Source organism: Protopterus annectens, chromosome 9.part0 (genome assembly GCF_019279795.1).
Source record: "Protopterus annectens isolate FY-2018-M chromosome 9.part0, PAN1.0, whole genome shotgun sequence".
NCBI classification, from domain to species: Eukaryota; Metazoa; Chordata; order Ceratodontiformes; family Protopteridae; genus Protopterus; species Protopterus annectens.
The window spans coordinates 191,332,086-191,348,396 of NC_056743.1; positions in this window are offsets into that span (position 1 = coordinate 191,332,086).

A 16,311-nucleotide genomic window follows, 5' to 3' on the forward strand; every position below is an offset into this window, starting at 1 on the left:
GTTCCTCTCTACTCGACACTCATTAGACCCATTATAGAGTACAACTCCCCTTTTGAAATGTACCTCACAAGACATCTGCAGCAGCTGGAAAGGCCACAGAAGTACTTCACAATGAGGATTACTGGCCTCAAACAAATGCCCTACACTGACCATCTCAAAAAACTCCAGCTTTATTCCGTAGCATATCACCTACTCCGAGGTGATCTCTGCCTAACATATAAAGCTATGTCAAACCCAGAGCTGTTGGACATGCTACACCTAAAGAAATCCCAATCCCTCCGAGCTACACGCTCTAGGAACCTAAACCTTTTCACCACAATAAACAGGACATGCTGGAGGGATAGATTCCTGTCCCAGAGACTTCCCATACTCTGGAACAGGCTACCCATCTATGTCAAGCAAAGTTCTTCATTAACACTCTTCAAGAAAAATCTTGATGAGTGGATGGGAAATAGGAAATACACCCCAGGGATCACTTCTTTGTCTCTGCTTGACAGTGGCACAGACAAATAACTTTCATGGGTGGCATAAGCCAGGGAACCTTGCTAGCTAGGCTTACATAGACCCTTGGACCGATAGCCTAGTACCTACCTATGAATCTATGATACCCTGAGGCAGTGGCTTTGTCCTCCATTGAGGCAGAGAAGGTGGCAAATGCTTTGCTAGAGATTTTCAGCAGGGTAGGTTTCCCAAAGGAAATACTGTCTGATAGAGGTGTCAATTTTATGTCAGACCTGCTGGCATGTCTGTGGAAGTCCTGTGGGGTGAAGCACATAAAGACCACCCCCTACCATCCCCAGACTAATGGTCTTGTTGAGAGGTTAAACTCTACAAGCAAGCCCATGCTATGGGCATATGCAGATCTTTTTAAGAGGGAGTGGGACAAATATTTGCCCCATCTGTTGTTTTCCTACAGAGAGGTTACCCAGGAATCCACAGGTTTTTCACCCTTTGAGTTGCTGTATGGGCATAGGGTGAGAGGACCTCTAGATTTAATTCGAGATGAGTGGGAAGGTGAGTGTGAGTCTCACAAGGAGTCTGTTGTGGCATATGCCCTGAACCTCAGGACAAGGCTCAGGGAACTCATGGGCCTGGCCCAGGAGAACCTGGCAGAAGCCCAACAACAGAAAAAGGTGTGGTATGACAGGAATGCTTGAGCTAGAGAGTATGCTGTAGGGCAGCAGGCGATGGCTCTCATTCCTGTCAGACACAACAAGTTGCAAGCAGCTTGGGAGGGACCCTACAAGGTGGTAAGAAAGGTAAGTGATGTGAACTACATGGTTGTAGTGCTAGGCAGATGGCAGGGGTACAAATTGTACCATGTTAACATGATGAAATCTTACCATAATTGGGAGGCCCTTGTGCTGAGCATTTGCAGTGGATTGCAGGAAGAGTCTGAGAGAGACCTTGTGACCGATCTCCTCAGTGATGCTCAGGCTGACACCTAGGTGGAAGGGGTAGCAATATCCCAGCAGCTATCTCCTACCCAGGTTCAAAAAATACGAGCAGTGTTGCAGGAGTTTGGGGGCATGTTCACCAGGAAACCAGGGAGCACCCTCCCGGTGCATCACCAGGTGGATACAGGACCCCAAAGGCCTATCAGACAGGCCCCTTATAGGGTGCTTGAGAGAGTTAAACAGACTCTGAGGGAAGAGGTACAGGAGATGTTGGAACTAGGGGTGATTCAAGAGTCCAACAGTCCCTGGGCCTCACCAGTGGCGTTGGTGCCAATGATGGATGGAAGCAACATGTTCTGTGTGGATTACAGGAAGTTAAATAGTCACACAGATTCGGATGCTTACCCATGCCTAGGACAGATGAGACCCTAGAGCAGCTGGGTGAGGCTAAGTATCTTACAAACATTGATCTTACCAAAGGTTACTGGCAGGTGATCTTGACTCCCAGTGCTAGAGAGAAGTCAGCCTTTGTGACTCCTTTTGGCTTGTATGAGTTCACAAAGATGCCTTTTGGGATGAAGAATGCCCCAGCGACTTTCCAGAAGCTGGTAGATCATATTTTAGCAGGCGCAGGAGGGTTTTCCCTTGCTTACATGGATGATATTGCTATCTACAGCCATTCCTGGCAAGAGCACCTTCAGCATGTCAGGGAGGTGCTGGGCAGACTACAGAGGGCAGGGTTGACCATTAAGCCAAGCAAATGTCAGGTGGGTATGGCAGAGGTCTCCTACCTAGGACATAGAGTGGGGAGTGGTAAGATAAGGCCAAAACCTGCCAAAGTGGAAGCCCTTCAGGCATGGCTTGCACCTGTTACCAAAAAGCAGGTGAGGGCATTCTTGGGACAGCAGGGTATTACAGAAAGTTTGTTCCCAATTATAGTAGCATAACTGCTCCCCTTACAGACCTGACAAGGAAGAACAGGCCAGATAAGGTAGTGCAGACCCCAGCATGTGAGCAGGTATTTCAGAATTTTAAGGAAGCTTTGGGAAAACCCCCTGTGTTAGCCAGTCCAGACTACAGCAAAGACTTTGTTGTGCAGGTGGATTCTTTAAACTATGGGGTGGGGCCTGTACTTAGCCAGATTTCCTCAGAGGGAGAAGAGCACCCAGTGTTTTTATCTCAGTCATAGGCTCCAACCCAGGGAGGAATGCCATGCAGAGGTAGAAAAGGAATGTCTAGCCATAGTGTGGGCACTACAAAAACTTTAGCCTTATCTGTATGGAAGAAAATTCACTGTGATGACAGATCACAACCCTCTAACGTGGTTAAACAGAGCCAGTCAGCAAAATGCCAAGTTGCTAAGATGGAGTCTGGGGTTGCAAGCATATGATATGTCAGTGCAGCACAGCAGTGGGAGTATCAATGCAAATGCAGATGGGCTCTCAAGACAGGGAATGGGGTGAGGTACACCCAGACAGACCTGACACTCTCAAGCGATGTTTCTCATGGGGCACTTGAAAAGCTTGCTTGAGTTCCCGGGGGGGGGGGTGGAGAGATGTGACGATTGGAGAAAGAGTGGCGAAGGCTGACAGCCTAGTCAAATATAATTTGATATATAATTCTGGCATTTGTAAATAAATGTAAAATACAGGCATGTTTTCTTGAATGTAAAAGAATACTGTGAAATGTGGAACTACAAAATATGTGACAACATTGCACTCTACTGACCCAGTGAAGCATGTTGTAACCCTTTCATGTTAGAATTTGACTCCAGTGCGTCTCGATGAAAGTTTCATGCCCATTGTTTTAAGGTTAAAGTTTATGAACAAAAATGTACATGTGGATGGTGCTTTACTGCTCTGGTTTCTGTTAGAATATACATGTGAAATGTGGTCTATTGTAAGTTTCTGAGCAGGTGTTAGATTGCTAAATAATGCAGTTTGTTTGCCTGGGAAAACCTAAGTGTCAACATGATGTAATTTGGGAGGGACCCAGCAAACATGTTTGTTGGTAATGTTTAAATACTATTTCTCACAAGAGACTTGGAGCATTTTGATCTTGGATATCTAACTCAGCACTCTGCCTAAGCTCACATGTAAGTTTTAGCACTGTGATTTCTTGTAGGAATAGTTAAAGCTAGTAAAGATTAATTAGGTATTTTTCTTTGAAATCAGACCTGTCCTACTGTATTATTTTAAGTTTCTGTGTGATCTCTGAACTCTTAAGATATCTCTGTGGTGTAGTACTTTTGTCTTGTGTTTTAATTATTTATTATTAAATATTTTTAAAACCTTCTACCTGTGGCTGGTTTGTGTAGAGATAAGCTCTAGAGTACATTGCATATTTATAGAGATTATTGTAATAGGCCACTCTAAAGTAAGCCTTGACTGTTAGTCATACTACCATTGGATTATAATATTGCACAGTAATAACTGGACAACCTTTTAAGGGCCTTTTAGTAGCTGATATTATTAGCTGGGTGGTGGCAGTAATTACTACCATATAGTCTGGGTAAAGGGGCACAGCTGGAGAATCTGTGTCAGCCTTTCCCAGGAGTGTCTGGGAAGTTGTATAAATACTTATCTCAAAGTGTGTGTGTGTTGTATCAGCTACTTGGCAGGGACATGAAGCACTGGTTGGACAGAGAGGGTACTGTAGGTTTTAGCTTGCCCAGCTAGGCTGAGACCTGGACCCTATAGCTGTGCCAGTGGCGAGTCTTATTGGGGACCCAGTGAGCAAGGGAGCAACCAGCCCCAGACTGACTGTGATCTCTGTGTGCATTTCAGGGAAATTGTACTTTACTGTGTGTATTAGTTATCCTTTTCTCTTCTATGAGACAACCGCCTTGGTGTTAGTGGTGAGGATTGAGGCTCCTTGATTGCTGGGCCAGGGCACGGTCATCACAGGGTGCATATTGTGAAGCTGTGCAGACTGATTTGCCTAAATGTGAGTGTAATCTCAGCAGAGGTCTCCAGCAAGTGGGACACAGGTAAAGGCTCAGAGACAATATTAAAAGAAGCAACCACAAACATGAACAATATCAGAATAATACCACCAGTAATCCTATGCCTCTGACATAACATACGCGATTTAGAGTGATCAGAGATGATTCTGCACAAACACACTTGTATAACTATTAAAATAACATTCACACTCTATGAGGGTAATCACACACACTGTCCTGGCACTGTAACATCTGCTGGAGGTGTTAGGAGGGGCACTGCTATACCTGTATGTGACATTGTGACATTATGATCAATACAGGCTAGCTGACTGGTGTGTATGGCATATATATATATATATATATATATATATATATATATACATAAACATATATATATATATATATATATATATATATATATATATATATATGCCCTATGCAGCACGATTGAAAAAGCTAAGACTGTTCTCTGTTGCATACCGCTTTCTCAGAGGCGATCTCTGTCTATCGTACAGAGCCCTGTCCAACCCAGAATTGTTGAACATGCTCCATCTTAGCAAAACCAAATCTACTCGAGCTACACGCTCTAGGGATATAAACCTCAACACAACAATGAATAGAACATGCTGGAGGGATAGATTCCCTTCGCAGAGACTTCCCTTACTATGGAACAGGGTCCCGATGTACATAAGACAGAGCCCCTCACTATTACTCTTCAAGAGGAACCTTGATGAGTGGATGGGTAGCAGAAAGTTCACACCGGGGATCACACCAACAGCACTACTAGACAGGGGCCAAGGGTACTAGCTGCTAGTACAAGGGTCTAGGGAACTACTAAAGGGGCGGTGAATACCGCAGAATGTGGCTGGGCTAATATATGCCTTCAGGCAGATAGCCCAGTACCAACCTATGAACCTATGAACCTATATATATATATATATATATATATATATATATATATATATATATGTATATATATATATATATATATATATGGATTCACTTCAGAATCTCAAAATTCTGAAACATCGAATGTCATATAATCAAGACCATATAATCAATGTTTTGGAATATCAAAATTCCAAAACAAATCCAAAAAAAAAACTGTTTAAATGTTTTTGTAGGGGGCTAGCCCCCCTGCACCCCCACACCACCACTACTTAAATATACCAACTCTGAGATCGCACTACAGCGAGGAAAAGGGAAATCTCCCATTTTGCTCTGTATGCAGATCTCCGTTCAGAAGTTTGAAGTTCTAAAACTTCGATCATATGGTCTCGACCATATGAATTTCGAGGCTTTAGGATTTCGAGATTCTGAAGGGAACCCATACACACACACATATGCATACATATATATATATATATATATATATATATATATATATATATATAAACATATAGGTCAAATGTTCGACATAACATGCTCGACAGCCACCTCTTCGACCATGGTAGGAGCGAATGTTGGAATGTCGATGTTCATTTTTACGTCCATTTAAAAGGACTTACACGGGCAGGGATTTTCAGCATGGATTGCAATGGGAGAGTTCAATAAGCCACGGTGGTGCAGCGGTTAGAGTTGTTGCCTCACAGCAAGAGGTCCTCCTGTTCGATTCTTGGCTGGAGCGCCTTCTGTGTGGAGTCTGCTTGTCCTCCCCGTGGTCGAATGACGTTAAAGACATGCAGGTAGGTTCGAACGTAAATGGGCGTGCCTTCTTTGAAGGTTGGTCGTCGGGCTGGCAACTCGGCACCATAAAATTCACTGCCAATCATGAGCGGACCGAGTTCTGCTGTGGCGACCCCTAACCGGGAAAAGCCGAAAGACTTTTTTTATTGCAATGGGAGAGTTCCACCTTAAGGTCGACAGAATTTGTCAACGTTGCTACGTCGATCATACAACCTACTTCATATTCATGAGTCGACGTTATTTGTCGCGGAAGTCACCTTTCTTGGATGTGATTTTCGTCCTTTTGATAGTAAATCTGTATATATATATATATATATATATATATATATATATATATATATATATATATATATGTGTGTGTGTGTGTGTGTGTGTGTGTGTATATATATATATATATATATATATACACACACACACACACACACACACACACACACATACATATATATATAGAGAGAGAGCACAATCCACTCCTGTCACAAATGTTATCCATGCCTTTAATTTTGTCAAACACCTATCTATGTAAAGTGTGCATAACCAGAACAGGTAGCACACATGCATCTGCTGTAACAACTTGATGGGGATTCCACACCATCAGACAGTAATGTTTATGTCACAAAACAAATACCTAGATATGGATAATAAGCTGTGTAACAGCTCACTGTGACAGAGGTATTACTCTTCAGTTATATATCAGTGGAAGATGTGTATGTGTAGAGAGGTACACAGAGAAGGGTGCGTGATGAAGGCTGGGAATTATGGAGGTATTATGGCCTCTGATGTGGATGTTCTTCACATACGCAGTACTTAGGTTACATACAATGGAGTAGTCAGCACTGCGACAACATGCTGGTGGGTGTTCCACTTACCATCTACCCCAGGACACAGGTCACATACCTATTGGTCTGATTATAGGGTGTGATGTCCATATTATACTTGAGTTGTGTGTTTGTTTTCCTGATGTAACAAATCCCTCCATGTTTTCTTGTCATTGCAAGTGTTGTCATGGCTATGGCAGTAATCTTTAGTGTGTGTTGATACTGTCTGTATTATACTGATATCACAGCTGGAATCAATGATTGCCCACAATTTGTAGTACTTCAGGCAGCTGTTTGGACACAGGATGTTTTGTCATCTATGATGTCCATTACTTAAATAATGGACAGGAAAGGGCCAAGCAGAAGGCTATGATGTATGGACCTGATTACTGGACCTAAGATATAGGTCACTTCACACATGTCAACATATTTAAATGCCACTTATGCGATACAGTGGTCTACTCATTTGTTGATATAGGTGTATACAGCCACATCTGACAGTGCTGAGTGAATACCTCACTGTGGATTTGTGTCAAATTCCTTGGGCTTGTCAAGTTCAAAAGGATGATAGTGTTGTCATCATGCCTGCTCTTGATGTTCTCTTTGAAGACATCTAACAGATGTAACAGCCACGATGTAGCATTAACAACTCACATAGGTCTATTGCACACAGCCAGGATATCACTAGTGTCCATTTAGAAAAGTTCCATGATGACATGTTGATGTACCTGAAGAGAGTCAGGATGTTTCAAAACATGCATGCTTCAGGTGCTGTGCCCCCAACTCACATGAATGCATGTTGAAAACACCCTTCTACAGCAGCATAGTCTGTGTGGAGGGTGTATTGATGTGTGTATTAAACTGTGTCAGGAAAGTGTATGTGTTGAGTCATGAGATAGGCGATCTCGTCACAGCCTATTGATTCTGTGTAATAGACCTGAATGTAGCTAAGACAGTGCATACTGGCTATCCTCAGCTGGTGTAGGGTTTGAACACAATCCCCCCACGCAAGGATCATTGAGAAACTCTCCCAGTTGAGAATTAAACCTCATAACACTAGATGGGTAACTAACTGGCTCACTGATAAAACACATACTGTGAAAGTTGGTGAATCAACCTGTACCAGTAGAGCTGTTACCGTTGGTGTACCCCAGGGATCTATGCTTGACCCTTTACTGTTTGGAATCTATTTCTTGACGGCTGAGGCTAAAGCGTATGGCCTTTAGCTTACTGTGTTTGCTGATTCTTGAATACTAGGTGCAGTCTTTGAGTCTACCTATGATGATAGCATATTACAGGAGGGGCTAACACAGATGAATGGTTGGTGACAAAGCCACACGGTCTACAGATAAATGCAGAAATGCATCTTTATTTTGTCATTTTGAAAAGTGGAATTCCATGCTAATTACAGCATTGACAACAGTCCTGCTATGCTGAAACCCAGTGATGCAAGCACTGGGATCACATGTAGCTAGCAATCTGAACTTTAACTACCAAGTGTCCACATTAGTATTTCAAGCCTATGTTGTGCACATCATAAGTCACACCATTATATTCAGATCTTAGCGTTGTATGACAGCACTGTACGTGAATAATTCTCTCTTTTGCATGTACATCACCAGACACATACAGCAGCTGGAGAGACCACAGGGGTTTCTCACCAAGAAAACACAGGGTCTACAAACCATGCCATGATGTATGCAGATAGACTGAAAGCCATGTCACTGTAATCTGTGTCATATAGGATGAGGTGACTTCTGCCTGGTCTCCAGGCTAGTCTTTGACCCTGCCCTGGTGGGAATAGTGCATAACCATGAATCAGATACAGCTGATGACAACAGCAGTATCTGTTGAGGAGAATATGGTAATTACAGTGTCCCACATGCTGGTGTAAAAGGCTCTGTGTAATGTCAAGCAAGGGCACACAAACACACACACATGTACATGCACACACACCCAGTTGACTGCAGTGAGAATAGAATCCCTACCTATCATACCTCTCAACCTGGAAACATCAAAAATCTGGACAAGGCCCATGAAAAATAGGTACAAATCTGTACGCTGGTTAACATCAAATTTGCATACACAGTTATGTAACCACGCCCACTCCAGTGTGATTGTGGGATACCAACTTTCAAACGCAAACTGAAGAACAGACAACCAAAATATGGAACCACCAGAGTCCCCCCACAGTCATTCAAATGTACCATTACCTGTCTATTTCGCCCCATTTACCATAAACACTAATGTGTGCATACTGCTTTACTTCTACAATGATCATTTGGATTTTATTTTTACATTTTGTAGCACAATGCACAAACACCAATAGAAATCTGCTAAACAAAGCAATACTGTCTCACAATGAAAATAGACTTGGCATTAAAACTTCTCTGTCCTTGAAACTCGCATTAATTGAAACAACATTGAAACCCACACCACATCCAAAGAAAATGCATGGCCAGGCAGTGGTGGATAAAGATTACCTTGGGCTGTTTTCACATCATTGGCCCCTTGCACACCAAACAAGAAACATACATGTGTTCTTTGATACACCTTCCTGACTTTATTAAATTATATTCCTTGTACAGCACACTTGTTAGAACGCATTTTAAATTTATTGTTTGAACATTTTTCCAGTAGGCAATGAAACGAAATGCATGAACCAATAATGACAAAACTGCCCAATTCAGAACATTTCCAATTCCATCATAAAAGTCTACTTCCACACCCACACAATATATATCTATATATAAAATAGAATGACAGCAGTGTAAGCCATAGGCATCTTGCACAGCTTCTTGCACTTATTTTCAATTTCATTTTATTTTTTTTTTTGGTGGGGGCGACAAACATTTTGGAAAGTTACTAGAATAAAATGTTATGTTACCACGATGCATTTCACTGCCAAGGCTCAAACCCAGGACCCTGCGCACTACATTCAGAAAAACAAACCACTATACCAAATCAGCAGTTTCCTGAAAGATAGGAAGACAAACTTAAATGGCTATCATTTAGTGAATTCAGTTCTCACTTGTCACCATAGTTCTCAAACTCTTTGCCCAAAAAACCTGGACAAAGCCAATTATGGGGGAATACAGAATTCATTTCTCACTTCTCACCATAGCTCTCAATGACTTAGCACAAAAAACCTGTACAAAGCCAATAATAGGGGAATACAGCCCCAAAATAGGGACAAATTTATCTTATAAACTTAGAAAATTGCTAGAATAAAAGGTTTTGTGTTACCATTTATTTTCTGAAGAATATGAAGTCTGAAATTCAAATGCCTGTCATTATTTAGTGAATTCAGTCCTTTAGTGATTGCCACAAAAATCCTGAAAACCACAGACTTTGAGGGACAAAGCTGGAGACCTTGCAGATTTTTTTGCCTGGTGGTGCTGCGGTAGCGTTGTCGCCTCACAGTAAGACGTTGTCCTGTTCGATTCTCAACTAGAGCATCTTCTGTGTGGAGATGTGCATGAATGGGCGTACCTTCTTTGAAGGTTGTGCATCAGGGCTGGCAACTCAGCACATAAAAATCTACTGCCAATCATTAGTGGACCGGAGTTCCACTGTGGTGACCCCTAACCAGGAAAAGCCAAAAGACACAACAACAAAAAAATTTCAAACTTTAATAGCTATGGTAAAGCATGTATGATGTAACAATGTGACCAGGCATTATCAACTTACACAAACTTGCTGTAGGTCTTCTGTTCTTTTTTTCCCTACACGAGCATTTTCATAACAAAAAAATGCTTCTAACAATGGCAAGTGTAGGTACTATGAAGGTATTCCCTGGAATGTTTAAAAATAGCTTTCCTGAAGAGCTCAACATGCTGAGAATTGATGATTGGACTACAAAGTTACGGTATCATGTAAGTGAGAGAGGAAAAACAGGCTACTACTTAGTTGTGACGTGATGGTGACAGGTTTCTGCAGAGTACTAGTTTTGAAAACTACTGCAGAATTACATGCCTCCAGTAGGATATTCCTACACAGTATCATCTGCTAGAAAATGAAGCCTCAAAATGATAAGTTCTAATATGATTTGCTGACATAAAAGGAAGGTAAATGCATCAACCTTACAAAGAAAATGACATAGTTAAGATTCTGTCCTAGAGAAGCCTTGGAAAATGAATCATTTTCTACTGCTTCTCATAATTAATGTTCAAACATATATGGAAAAAAACAGAATGTATATACAGTGGCACTCTTCGCTAATTAGATCCGTGGAATAAAATGCATACATCTCATATGGCTGTAATGGAGCTACTACATTATATTGAATATAATGCCCATTTAGGAAATTCCAAGTGAAAAATGCTTGACAAGAAAAACACCACACACACACACCCTTCCTCCAAACAGAAGTCCTGCTCATCAGCAAGAAAATCTTTCACTCTGCAGTGACAGAAACATAACATGTAGCTAGCAATCTGAACTTTAACCACCAAGTGTCCACATTAGTATTGCAAGCCTATGTTGTACACATCATAAGTCACACCATCATATTCAGATCTTAGCATTGTATGACAGCACTGTACGTGAATAATTCTCTCTTTTGCATGTACCTCACCAGACACATACAGCAGCTGGAGAGACCACAGGGGTTTCTCACCAAGAAAACACAGGGTCTACAAACCATGCCATGATGTATGCAGATAGACTGAAAGCCATGTCACTGTAATCTGTGTCATATAGGATGAGGTGACTTCTGCCTGGTCTCCAGGCTAGTCTTTGACCCTGCCCTGGTGGGAATAGTGCATAACCATGAATCAGATACAGCTGATGACAACAGCAGTATCTGTTGAGGAGAATATGGTAATTACAGTGTCCCACATGCTGGTGTAAAAGGCTCTGTGTAATGTCAAGCAAGGGCACACAAACACACACACACATACACACACACACACACACACACACACACACACACACACACACACACACACACACACACACACACACAGTTAACTGCAGTGAGAATAGAATCCCTACCTATTAAAGTACACAGATTGTAGAATTCAGTATTTTACGCAAGCGTCACAGCACAAGTCTGATTTTTACAAGACTGCAGGTCAACTTATAGTAGATGACATCAGCAGGGTATGTTGGAGAGAAGATGTTGGAAGGCTGGAATAGGTTCATAGGAGGTTACTAGCCTAATGGCCCCTAAGGAGTTTACAAGCCTAGCCATGTAATAACAAAAGTACCCTTTTTGAGCATAGTTGATGGACATTGTTAGCAGAGAGTTTTTGTGATCAGCAGGGGTGGCTCATGCTATTGGACTACAGGACTGCAGCCTCCAGCTGTAAAAGAAAAGAAAAAAAGAAAAAAACAAAATCAAAAAAATAATAGTGAGTCCCAGAACTCCGCACATGTGTGCTTGGCATTCCCGGAACTCTGGACTGGTTAAACAGCAGTCCAGATTAGGAAGAAGGCATCAGACTACAGAGATGTCCAGAAGTCTATGCGTTTACAACTGCATGGACTGGAAGGGGATCGGACTGCAACGTCTGCAGGCTGGATAGCTGGAAGGACTTTACTTACTGCAGGAAGGGATTTGGAAGCTGACAAATGCAGGAAGGACTTTACATTTGTAAGTCAACGGACTTTGAAACTGCCAAACTGCAGGGACTTCACTTGCTGCAGGAAGGGATTTTGAAGCTGACAAACTGCAGGTACGTGTGTGTGTGTGTGTGTGTGTGTGTGTGTGTGTGTGTGTGTGTGTGTGTGTGTGTATGAAATGCCGCAGTTAAATATACCTGGTGGCTAGAGAGAAACTCTGGAAATATACCTGGTGGCTACAGAATAACTCAGGCTCAAACCCTGTACCTTGGGTGCAGGTAGCAAGAGCCTGAATTCCCTACCCACCACCACTTGTGAAAACATTTCTGCCTCAGTTTTTGTTCTGTTCCTCATACAATCTGTGGTTTTCTGGATTTTGAATTCACTAAATAATGACAGGCATTTGAATTTTCGACTTTGCATTTTTCAGAAAGCACATGGCAACACAAAACCTTTTATTCTAGCAATTTTCTAAGTTTATAAGATCAATATTTGAAATTTGTCCCTATTTTTGGGGCTGTATTCCCCCATTATTGGCTTTGTCCAGTTTTTTTTGTGCTAAGAGGTTGAGAGCTATGGTGAGAACTGAATTCACTGAATATGTTTGGTGGCTGTATTCCCCCATTATTGGCTTTGTCCAGGTGTTTGTGCTAAGAGGGTGAGCTATGGTGAGAACTGAAGTTACTAAATGATAGCTATTTAAGTTTCAGTCTTCCTGTCTTTCAAGAAACAGCTGATTTGGCATAGTGGTATGTTGCTCCGACTGTAGTGCATAGGGTCCTGGGTTTAAGACGTGGCTGTGAAATGCATGGTGGTAACACAGCAATTTTATTCTAGCAACTTTCCAAGATTATACAAGCAATGTTTAAAATGTGTCCCTGGTTTTTGGGCTTGTGCCCCCTCCCAATAAATTTTGGCTTTTTTCCAGATTTCTTGTACTGCAAAGTTGAGAGATACAGTTAAGTGTTGAGTGGATTTTACAAGGAGCTCAGAGCTTCAGGGGAAGAGAAGTTTTGTGCTGCTTATGCTGAGTCTGCTTGCATTGTTTATAGCACAACAGGTAGTGTAGTTGCTTTTGATGCAAAAGACTGTGGGTTCTACTTCCACATTATGTAACTGCATTGCTGATACTGTACTGTGTTGTACTTTTAAAAGGGGTGGATGCTGCAGTCCTGAGAATGTCTTCTTTGGCATAGATACCTAGTAACTATGAACCTGTTATCAGTTTGCCATCCATTCCCTGTTGCAATATTACTAGCCTATCATTTTTAATGTAACATAGGCAATTTATTCCTCAAGGGCAGCAGGCACTTTATTTGTAGATGAAACAATGAAATATAAAGTTGTTTGCTAGCAACAACCTCTTCTTTGGTTACAGATCTCTTTAATGTAGAATTATTTAGATGACTTGTACTTCTGCAGAGATTGTGCATATTTACTGATACTAGTGGGTTGTAGAAGTTTGAGTAGACTTTTATGATGGAAATGTTCTGAATTGGGCAGTTTTGATATTATTGGTGCATGCATTTTGTTTCATTATTTACTGGAAAAATGTTCACAACAATACATTTAAAATGCCCTCTAACAACTGTACTGTATTATATAAGGAATATAATTTAATACAATCAGGAAGGTATATCAAAGAATGCATGTATGTTTCATGTGCAAGGGGCCTATGATTTGAAAACAGCCAAAAGTTAATCTTTTATCTGCCACTGACCAGATGTATTTTCTTTGAATGTGGGTTTCAATGCTGTTTCAATGAATGCAAGGTTTCAAGGGCAGAGAAGTTTTAATGCTAAGTCTATTTTCATTGTGAGACTGCATTGCTTTGTTTAACAGATGTCTATTAGTGTTTATGCTGTCAAATGTAAAATAAAACTTTTAAATGAAATCCTAATCATTGTAGAAGTAAAGCAGTATGCACATTACAGTGCTTATGGTAAATGGGGTAAATAGCCAAATAATGGGACATTGGAATGGCTGCAGGGGGGAGGCCCCATTCGACCATGATTTTGTGAGGGGGGAAGGGTGGCAAACTCAAAGACAGCCCCGGCTGAACTATACCTCTCAACTGTCCAGATTTTCACAAAATGAATAGATTTTTGCTTCTTATTTTTGGTTTGTTCCTCATCAAATTTGTGGTTTTGTAGCAAATCATTTAGGGATGAAGTCACTAAATAATGACAGACAGCGAGTTTCAGACTTCATACCCTTCGGAAAAATGCATGCTAAAACAAGGCCTGTTATTCTATCAACTGTCTAAATTTATACAAGAGCAATTTTTAGTACTATTTGTATGTTCCCCCAATATATTTGGCCTTGTCCAGATTTCCTGCATTAAGAGGTTGAGAGGTACACACAAATAAATCTTTTTATAGAATTAGGTATATCCAAACCTCTCAACTGTCCCTGATTTTGGCTCAAAATGTTGCTCTTCCCCGAAAGGTTCCCAGCTGTATTGTGTGGCTATTTTATATTTTTGCATCACATTTTTGGCCCATTTTTCATAAAATTGTGGTTTTCTGGCAAATTAGTGGCAAATCATTAAAGATTGAAGTTAGAAAATAATGACAGACATTTGAGTTTCAGATTTCATACCCTTCAGAAAATTCATACTAATGCAAGACCTACTATTTTGGTATCTTTCTAAGTTTATAAGAGCTAAAATTTGTTCTTATTTTTGGGCCTTTGTCCCACTTCTATTTATGGCTTTGTCCAGATTTCTTGCTCTGAGGTTGAGAGGTATGACAAATGTGTCAGGGCCATCACCATCAGCCAGAGACATTTCAAATTGTGACATACTTGTTGCACCCACTCCCTATGTAGTGACTGGATGTGACCAAGCAAGGCAAGGAGCAGTTATGCAGTGTAAGTGTGCAGAGTATTCCCCCATCCAAGGTAGACACAAGTACTACAGTGGCTATTCATCTGTCCTTGATTTTGCAGAATGTTCTGGTTTTCTGTCATATTTTTATACTGTTGATTTATGCTTCTTATTATTCAGAAAATGCATGTTGTTGCAGTACCTGTTGCTCTGTGTTTAAGTAGCAATGCTTTAATGACCATCAGGTAAGCTTGTCTGAGATTGTAAGATGCAAGTAAGCTTTATTAAGCATACTGTTAAAGAATTACCAACATTGAAAGCCTTTTTGCTGTTGCCATGCAGAGAATATTTACATAACTAGATAATGTATAACCCTTAGGTATTGAAATGCATATGACAGTATTTGTAATAAAGGATAGGATTACAGTATTTTCAGAAGGTCATTACATTTGTTGGAGATTTGCAGTCATCTTTGCAGGCTTTGCCCATAAACTAAACAGAATGCCAATCTTTCATGTGTGATCCATAATCTGTGCAGTAATCCTTTAAGCAATTTATCTTGAGCTTGTTTCTTGTTTGCTGTTCATGTTTTACTTTGATCATGTTTTCCCCATGAAACAAGTAGATAGTTATTGTCAGGCAGCAGGTCTTTTTTGGATAAGAAACATTTTGACAAGTGGGGTATCACAGGGATGGCTTCTTTCAGCATGTTACTTGGTACTTTTATAAAGCTGAATATAAATTATAATTGGAACTGCTGTGCAAGGAGAAGTGGTTTGAGTTGAGTGCTGCTTGTTTTTTTATACTTGATTTTGACTGGCATTCCAGTAATGTATTTAAAAAGTAATTTATTTTTTTCATGCCTCACAACCTTTTTGTTTCCATCTAGATATTAAGTAAGCTTCATGTAGCCAATGCATTGAAATATTTTTTTCTTCTACACTTCATTTTGCCTTAATTGGGCTCTCATAATGATGGTTTGGCACCCAGGGCAGCGTATTTAATTAAAGTCCCAGTTTTTGTGGTTCTGAGCATAGCTCCACCCCTTTCTGTTTGGCCACACCACTTCCTGTT